We start from the raw sequence: 8,548 nt of genomic DNA on the forward strand, positions 1-8,548 counted from the left end.
AGAGAAAAAGAGTATATTGTTTTCAGTCTGCAATGTTCTGTACTGTGAAAAGTTTTATTCCATTCCATAATGTGAAAACTATGTCAGTAATTACATTATCTTCAATATGTCAGAACAGTTTCAGGGCATTTTAAAATTAACGTTCTGATTACATTTACAGACTTTAAGATATTCTCTAAATCTAATTCTCCTAAATGAGCAGTTTACGTATAAATTTACAGTTTCCAATGCAATATATTGAAAAGCTTGAACTGAAATAAGATATCTTTTTAATCATTAACTGGAAAAAAATGGTGTGCATTGTACGTGAAAATTAAATTTACAGGGAAGATAAACATTCATTTTTCTGTAATTATTCTTCTTTAACCTATTTTTTTAGGCTGCTACTTTTCTGAGCTTCGCAGCAAAAGCTTTTTACAACCAAAACTAAAAGTTGAGATTTCATGTACATTTCTTAGCAACATGATGTGTTTATATTTGCTTCTAAATGAGGTGAAAACAATTTTTAAGTATAAATTTTTTTGCTAAAATTTTGCTTATACTAAACCAAAAGCTACGTCTAATCCTAAAAATAGATAGGTCAATATTATTATTAAGTCGTGGTTCCACATAATTTTAACCACAATCAAGTCTGGTTTACTATCTGAAACAAATATGAAGTACTAAGAACTTTATAAAATATTTATTGAAAATGGACTGAAGAAAGTATTATTACATTTCTGAATTTTTTTTGGATATGTCAGTACATAACACGTTTTAGAGATCTGAAGAATATTTCTGTTGTGCTAATTTTTCAACAAAATCATTAAGATGAGAGCTACCTGTACCATTTTTCAGACTGAATTTTGCTTTCTAGAAGAAAGTTTCTTCATGTCTACTTTCACTCCGAGACCATATTCCAAAATATTGTATAAAAGACTACAAATATATTTTAGTAGCAAATAAGAAGGAAATATTTTTTAAAAGTCAACCACAAACATCTCAGTCAGAGAATTGCTGGTTTTGTACCACAGTCCTTGCTTACCTGAAGTTCAGTATTCTGAAACACACCAGGTCACTAGCAATGAGAGCAACTCACAGTAACCCAGAGCTTAACACAGATAAGTTACTGGCTACCTGTTCTGGTTTTGGCTGCAGCTGGCAACAAAAACGCCATGCCGGGGTGTGGAAGAGAATGGAAAGAAACAGGCAGAAAACCAGTGGGTCGGGATAAGGGCAGTTTAACAGAACAGCAAACAAAGGGAACAGGAACAACAACGATACAGAAAAAAGGGGAATACACAAAACAAACCCGCAGAACAGAACCGCTCTCTTGGACCAAACCACTGCTGTGCCCTCCCGAGCCGCGAGAGAGTTCCCGCCCCCCAGCTCCCCCCCACCAGAACCCAGCATGACGGCACATGGTATGGAATACCCGGCTCTGTTTGACCAGGTTGGGGTTGGGTCAGCCCACCTGGCTGTGCCCCTTCCTGGATTCTGGTGAAAATTAACCCTGTCCTGGCCGAACTCAGGACACCCTCTTACTTTTTTCAGATTCATTTTTTCTAGAATCATTAAAGCATCTTCAAAGATCCCCCTCCAGAAAAAAAGCACCAACAAAGAAGAATTGAGGCACAAGTTATTTTATCTTGATATCTGATTCACCATATCACTGCTATCTGCATTTTACATTGTTGTATAAACTTGCTGTCGTCTGCCATGCTCAATTAGAGTCTTTAGCTTTCGCTTAAAACACCAACTACAGATACTTCACCTAACAATTCTTACTAAGAGTGTGTTCATTATAAGTTGGCAAGCTCAACGCATGAAACTGCAAGCTGTTGCTATATTGTGTCACATATCTTCCCGTGCAGCTTGGTCATGCTTCCGTTCTTTGATGATTTTACAACACTCAATAACTCAGTGATCAAGTAAGAAAATCAGATATTTCAACTATTAATTCTGAATATTCTTAATAGTGAAATAAATACATATTAACCATTTTTTCTCTGGCAACTGTAGGAGTTGCATAGCTAGTTGACCAAACGCTAGTCCAGCTTATCTTTTTTCAGTACTTAGTAATAGTCTTTCTTAGTAATAAAACTGGTATACAAATCAGAAGTGGGTCACTAATTGTGTGATAGCATCACATAGTGAACTTGGATGAAGCTTTTATATGATAACTGAGTGCCCCAACTAATCCAGGAGTGCCAGGTTAAGTTACTCAGAGATGTCTCCAAAATATAGATGAGGTTATAGCAAAGTTAAAACTTGATTTTTACTAAACTGCATTTATCTCCTTGAGATTCCAGACCTTCATATGAATATTCATATTCTTGAAGACAGCAGTTGCATTAAAAAATAACAAATCTGTATTAAAGATGTAGACCAACAAGAGCAGATAATGATTTTTAAGGAGGGAGCTAAGAAATGATAAATGAGTAACAGAAGCAGTAGAACATGGGGAAAAGGAGTAGTAAGTGTGGAGCTAACTTAAAAATAGTAATGGGGGAATAATCCCTTTTTAAGAAGTGTTGTTAATTTCTCTGGAAAACAGTCAAAATAAGTTAATAAAATCATAAAATAATGGGATTAACTCTGGAGGTGTTTTTTCCTTGCATATCTAATAAGCATGGGTTTTTGTAAGGTTAAAACTGCCTTAAAAATGTCTGAAGTCCATTAAGTATCTTGTGAACAAGTCAGTTGTGAGGGAATAAATTATAATTATCTCATTATTAGATTGACTCTGAGTTGTACAGGTTGTTAGACAGACATTTCTATAGCTTTTCCTTATAGACTTCCCCTCACACAAGTCCCCTCCCTGAAAACAAAAATAATCTACAGTTATTCTTTATTTAAAATGCAAATTATAAAACAGACCAGATTCAGCATGAGCACAGAATGGACATAAAATATTTTATAAAGAGATATATCTTTTCAAATTACACTGGAGGTCTGTCTGCATTTCTGGTCTTCTTAGAACTTTATCTGTTTCTGCACACGCTAAGATTACCTTCTTGCTCTGTATTTTTTTTGCTTTCCACCCCCTTGTCCTCCAGCCTTTTCTCTCACTAAGCATGCTCTTTCTCTGAACCATTGTCTCCTTCTTTCAGAAAAAGCTACTACTAACGCTGCAGCAGACCACACAACTGACTGCTTCCTCCTGCAGTCAGTACCTTATAAAAGGGAGATAACATGCAAAACATAAACTTCAAATAAGTAGGTACCACCTGTTGTGGTTGCTGCTGTAGAGCAGTGGAAATTTTCACAACTCCACATTCATTTATATGGAAGTGAAAACATGACTTCCATTTGCAAATATGTTGTTAAACTCGTGATAGCACAACTATGTGGCCAGTAGGAGTAGGGAGGAGATCGTGCCCCTATACTCGGCACTGGTGAGGACGCACCTCGAGTACTGTGTTCAGTTTTGGGCCCGTCACTACAAGAAGGGCATTGAGGTGCTGGAGAAAAGAGCAACGAGGCTGGTGAGGGGTCTAGAGAACAAGTTTTATGAGCAGCAGCTGAGGGAACTGGGATTATTTAGTCTGGAGAAGAGGAGGCTGAGAGGGGACCTTATTGCTATCTACAACTGCCTGAAGGAAGGCTGTAGTGAGGCAGCTGTTGGTCTCTCAGGCAACTAGTGATAGGACAAGAGCCAATGGCTTCAAGTTGTGTCAGGGGAGGTTTAGATTAGATATTAGGAAAAATTTCTTTACTGAAAGAGTGGTCAGGCATTGGAACAGGCTGCCCAGGGAGGTGGTTGAGTCACCATCCCTGGAGGTGTTTAAAAAACATGCAGATGTGGCACTTCAGGACATGGTTTAGTAGATATGGTGGTTTGGGTCGATGATTGGACTTAATGATCTTAGAGGTCTTTTCCAGCCTATGATCTGTAATTCTGTGATTCTAGTGATTCCTATCTCTGGAAACTATCAAGAGTTGCATATTTATTGATAATATGCATATCTTCTGTAGCATTCCTGAAGACTATAATGTTCCTATAAATACACCCTGTTACTGAATTTCTGGGAGGCTGTGGAAATAGATACAGGGAGTGGGAAGACACTGCAGTAAGAATATGTGTAAGTGTCACCGTTTTGAGCAGGGTGGCAATAAACAGAGTGGCAGATGCTCTCTATTAACCCCCACCCTCCCACCAAGGGAAGGCAAAAAAGAGGAAAAGGGAGACACTCTTACAAATTGAATATTAAAACAGCTTTACTAAGAACACTAATAATTATAATAATATTAATAATAAGAGAAACACAACAAAAAATGCAAAACTGATACAGTTTCCCGGAGTTGGGTGTCATGGGTGGTGGTGTCCCACCACCAGCTACCAGGCAGCACCAGGAAGTCCCGGACTGGCCTCAGCAGTAGACGGGAACTGGACTCAGGAATTCACAGATAGGAATTTGGACCAGGCTCACAAGCAGGACAACGAGCAGGGTCCTCTTCAGAAGGCGGCCACAGATGAAGAGGGTGAGATGCTTGTAATCCCCCAGCTCCCCCCCCGAGTATGACATGCATGGCATGGAATTCCTTGTTGGTCAATATCGGGTCACCTGTCCTGTCTGCCCCTCCTTGTAAGTGTGACCCTTTACGACTCGTCACTTGCAGGATCTAAAAGGTCTATCATCGACCTTGGCTGCTATTGTAATAATTATAAAGAGGGGCCTTTTTCTGCATTCCATTCCTACGGTTAGCTCAGTGTAATTATAAACATAAGGTGTCATCATCTTTGGGGTGGATACTGTCTGTAAAATATGCAGCCAGCTTCAAAAAAATGCAGTTACATAGAGGAACCCAGCTGTAAGGAAAAATCACCAAAAGAGAATTGTCTCAGTTTTAACCAAAAGCAGGACAGTAAGTTAAAAACGATGCCTAACTCTAAGCCAAAGGACCAGCTTTAGTTAGCCAGTCTTACCTGACTTCCATAAATGCCGGCTGATAGCTGCAGTATTATGCAAACATTGACAATTCATCTGACTCCAGGTGAGTTATCTCGGCACTCAGGTCCAATGAAGACTAGGAATAGCAAATAGCACCTATGTTGACTAAATAACATTAGTGCCACGTTACTCCTTCCTTATACGATACGTCTTGTCCTTTTGCCTCTTATGATGCTGTATGCTATAAGAAGAAGTTGGGGGAAGAAGAGGGACACATCATTCTTTGCTTAAGTTAATAAAATTGCAACTTTGTATTAAATATATTTCTATGACTTTCAACTCACAGCTGCTTCTTTTTTTTATCTTGAGCTTTTGTTTTTGGCAGATTCAACTCACACTTATTGTATTGAGTAAGGTGAAGTACTAGAGAAAATATCTATAAAAGAAAAAAAGTGATGTGTTTAAGTTTTGTGAAGGACTTGTGCTAATCCTGAAAAGATCACCACTTTGTTAAAATAGTAGTCTTTTCAATAAAATAAATAGCAAAGTTCATTTATTAAGGGATGTGTTGACACTGGTGATACGGTTTCATTATGTCTTAAACAACTTTTTATTATTTTTGATAAAAAATCCACTTTTGGCCTCCTACTCGTTTTTTAAAAATTTTAGATGTTAATTATACCACATGTGGAAGAACTCAAACACATTGTGTTACCGAAGCTTGGAGGAAACTATATAAAATCATTTCAGTCTAAAGCACCATTAAGGGAACTGAAATAAGTGTGTGTCAGGATGTTTAATATTATAGCCTAGGGGGACATAACACTTGCTATATGCGGGAAGTAAACTGCAGGGCTTTTCACTACAAAATGAGACAAAGAAAAAGTTGTGATCACAAAACAGAAGACCATATTGCTGATCAGATATAAATATAAGAGCTCTTCCCTAAGCTCAAGTTGTGCCTTTCCTACATAGAATCTCATATTAAATTTTGTGAGACACTTTTTTTTGTTGCAAAGACACTAAGAAGTGAGAAAAACAAAATTTGTTGTTCTTTTCCCAGAGCGTCTCTTTGTGGCAAAACTCTTGTGATGTTTTTCACTCTAATTGAAACACCAGACTATGATTAGCTGATTAACCCTTTGTTATCTTTAATTAATAGTGCAGAAAATCAAAACCTTTAAAAATTCAACCCCTTTTCAAAAATTTGAATTGAAAGTATATATTGTTTGGGGGGCATTTTCATGCTTCCAAATTAACAAACTAGAATTTGTTCAGATGCAAATTTTGGGTATAGTAAAATTATACTTTTCCTGTTCATTAATTTTTGATTTAATTTTGAAATTATATTCTGATTCAAGCCACTGAAAGACTGTTGTCCTCCCACCTGAGTCTTACATTATAACAAGTAGAATGTTCCGGAAGAAAATTTTCTAGAAAATATTTTCTTACTTGCATTTGCATTCAGACTTTCAGACAATTATTACACCTTTTTCATTCAACAAATGTTGACTTGACAATAAGGAAAACAAGGTATGTTGGTATCTACTTTTAAAAAGCAAAGATATAGGCATTCATAAGTAAAACTTTTCAGGTGAAACATAATTGTAATTTAGATTTGTGTCACAAATAAGTGAAAATTTTATAAAATGACAGTTCAAGGCAGATCAATATTCCTGATGTCCGATATTAACTTGTTGTCAATAAAAAAAGCTGCATATGTTTCTTATAGTTTTGGCCTGCAGCCGGCAACAAAGGGCCACGCGGTCGCTCTATCGCCCCTCCCCCTCTGGGGTGTGGAGGAAATTGGAAAGAAAAAGGCAAAAACTCATGGGTCAGGAAAAGGGTTTAACAGAACAGCAAAGGAAACGAACACTAACTACCACAGTACTGATAAGAAGAATATACAAAACAAACAGCGAAATGCACAGAGCAGCTCTCACCGTTCAGTGCCCTGCGTGCTCCCAAGTCACAACTGCCTTCTCACCCCCCCCCCCAGAACCCAGCATGGTGGCACATGGTTCTTTTCTGTTTGGCTAGTTTGGGTCAGGCGGCCCAGCAGTGTCCCCTCCTGGCTGCTGGTGAAAATTAACCTTGTCCTGGCCGAACCCAGGACGATGTTTATAACACAACTTTACAAATGTCTTCAGGAATTCCATTTCCCCATGTTTTAAACAGTTTCAGCAGGGAAAACTCAGAAGGTCTTGTTCTCTAACACAGTAGATCCAGTAGCCTTTCTCAAGCTACTCGTGTTCTCACTTCAGCCTAAGTGAATTAGAAGTAAACAGTTTCAGTGACACAAAGGCTAGTAGCTAGTCATGGAAGCTAATATCAATTTGTCTGAGTTCTTAAATAGCCACATTTTTTTCAGATCCTTGCAATTATCAAACCTCATTGTAGTCAAAAGGCAGCAGGGTGAAAGAAGGACTTTATCTGTCTAAGGTCTGCTCAGATTTCTGAATTGGCTTGATTACTTGGAAGTGATAGCTAGTAATGAAAATAATATTTCACCAAATTCAGTAAGATTTGAAAGTTCTCTCATTGTTCAAATCCATTTTGGTTAACAGTGACAAATTTTTAGGTCTGTGTCTTTTTTTTTAGATTTCAGTTGTACTCACAGGAAGGAAGTACACAGGGAAAAAGACTGGGATGGAAATGTAGAATGGACTTAAGAATCCTCTACAATCTTGAGGAATGCAGAATTTTAAAATATATACCTGTCCTTAGCATATTGCTGTTAGGTAACTCTAAGTCAGTACTCAGTTGGTAGGTTTAATGAATTATATTTTTAAATTTTTAATTTTGTCAGCTGTTTTGGATTTTTGAATTCTTTGACAGGGGTTTAGAATATTGATATGGTAGTCCCTCACTTGCAGGTAAGAAAGTCCCTTGCTGAATCTGGCCTGTCTGCAATGAACATGAGAATGGTATATACTTCATGACATACAGAAGGAAGTAAAAAAGTATGGCTTTAATGCCACAAACGTTCATTATTCCCACTAAATATTGAGGAGGAAATTTTGGTTCTAGTAAGAGCTGTATGTCAGTATGGCTGACAATAAAAACCCTCATAAATTGAGTCTAAATAAATAAATAAATAAATAAATAAATAAAGGCAAATTCCATCTTTGTATATGCAAAGACTTGAAGTAGTAATTCAGTATTTAAATTAACAAATCTGATTGCAGCAGTATATGACACTAGAAAATTGCTAAATCCTGTGACATTTATTCCCCTCTAACAATTAAAGCAAAAGATTACCTTGCATCTTGGAATAGCAGAAAGAGCCCTGCTCACAGTAGAAACATTTGAGTGTTTTCTTCCCCCCAAGGATTCAATGAAGATCAAAACATTATTTTTTTTTTTACTTCCCTTGTGAAAATAAACCAGCTTCCTTTAAAATGATTCATTTTAATGGCTTTCATTCTTTTTCCTCGTTTACTCTTCATCTATACTATGATCAATGATTCTTGCTTTGTCTTTAAAATAAGTAGTATAGGAAACTATCTTAGGATGTAGATTCTCCATTCTATTCTAACTGCTTTGATAACACAAAGTATCTGCAAAAGTTGCCAAACCGGACAATGTGGATGAGTTTCTGACTGTACTTAATTGCTTAATGTAGGCACCATAGAACATTATCAGAATAAATCTAGGATCATTAGTTCAAATGC

Source organism: Opisthocomus hoazin, chromosome 1 (genome assembly GCF_030867145.1).
Source record: "Opisthocomus hoazin isolate bOpiHoa1 chromosome 1, bOpiHoa1.hap1, whole genome shotgun sequence".
NCBI classification, from domain to species: domain Eukaryota; kingdom Metazoa; phylum Chordata; class Aves; order Opisthocomiformes; family Opisthocomidae; genus Opisthocomus; species Opisthocomus hoazin.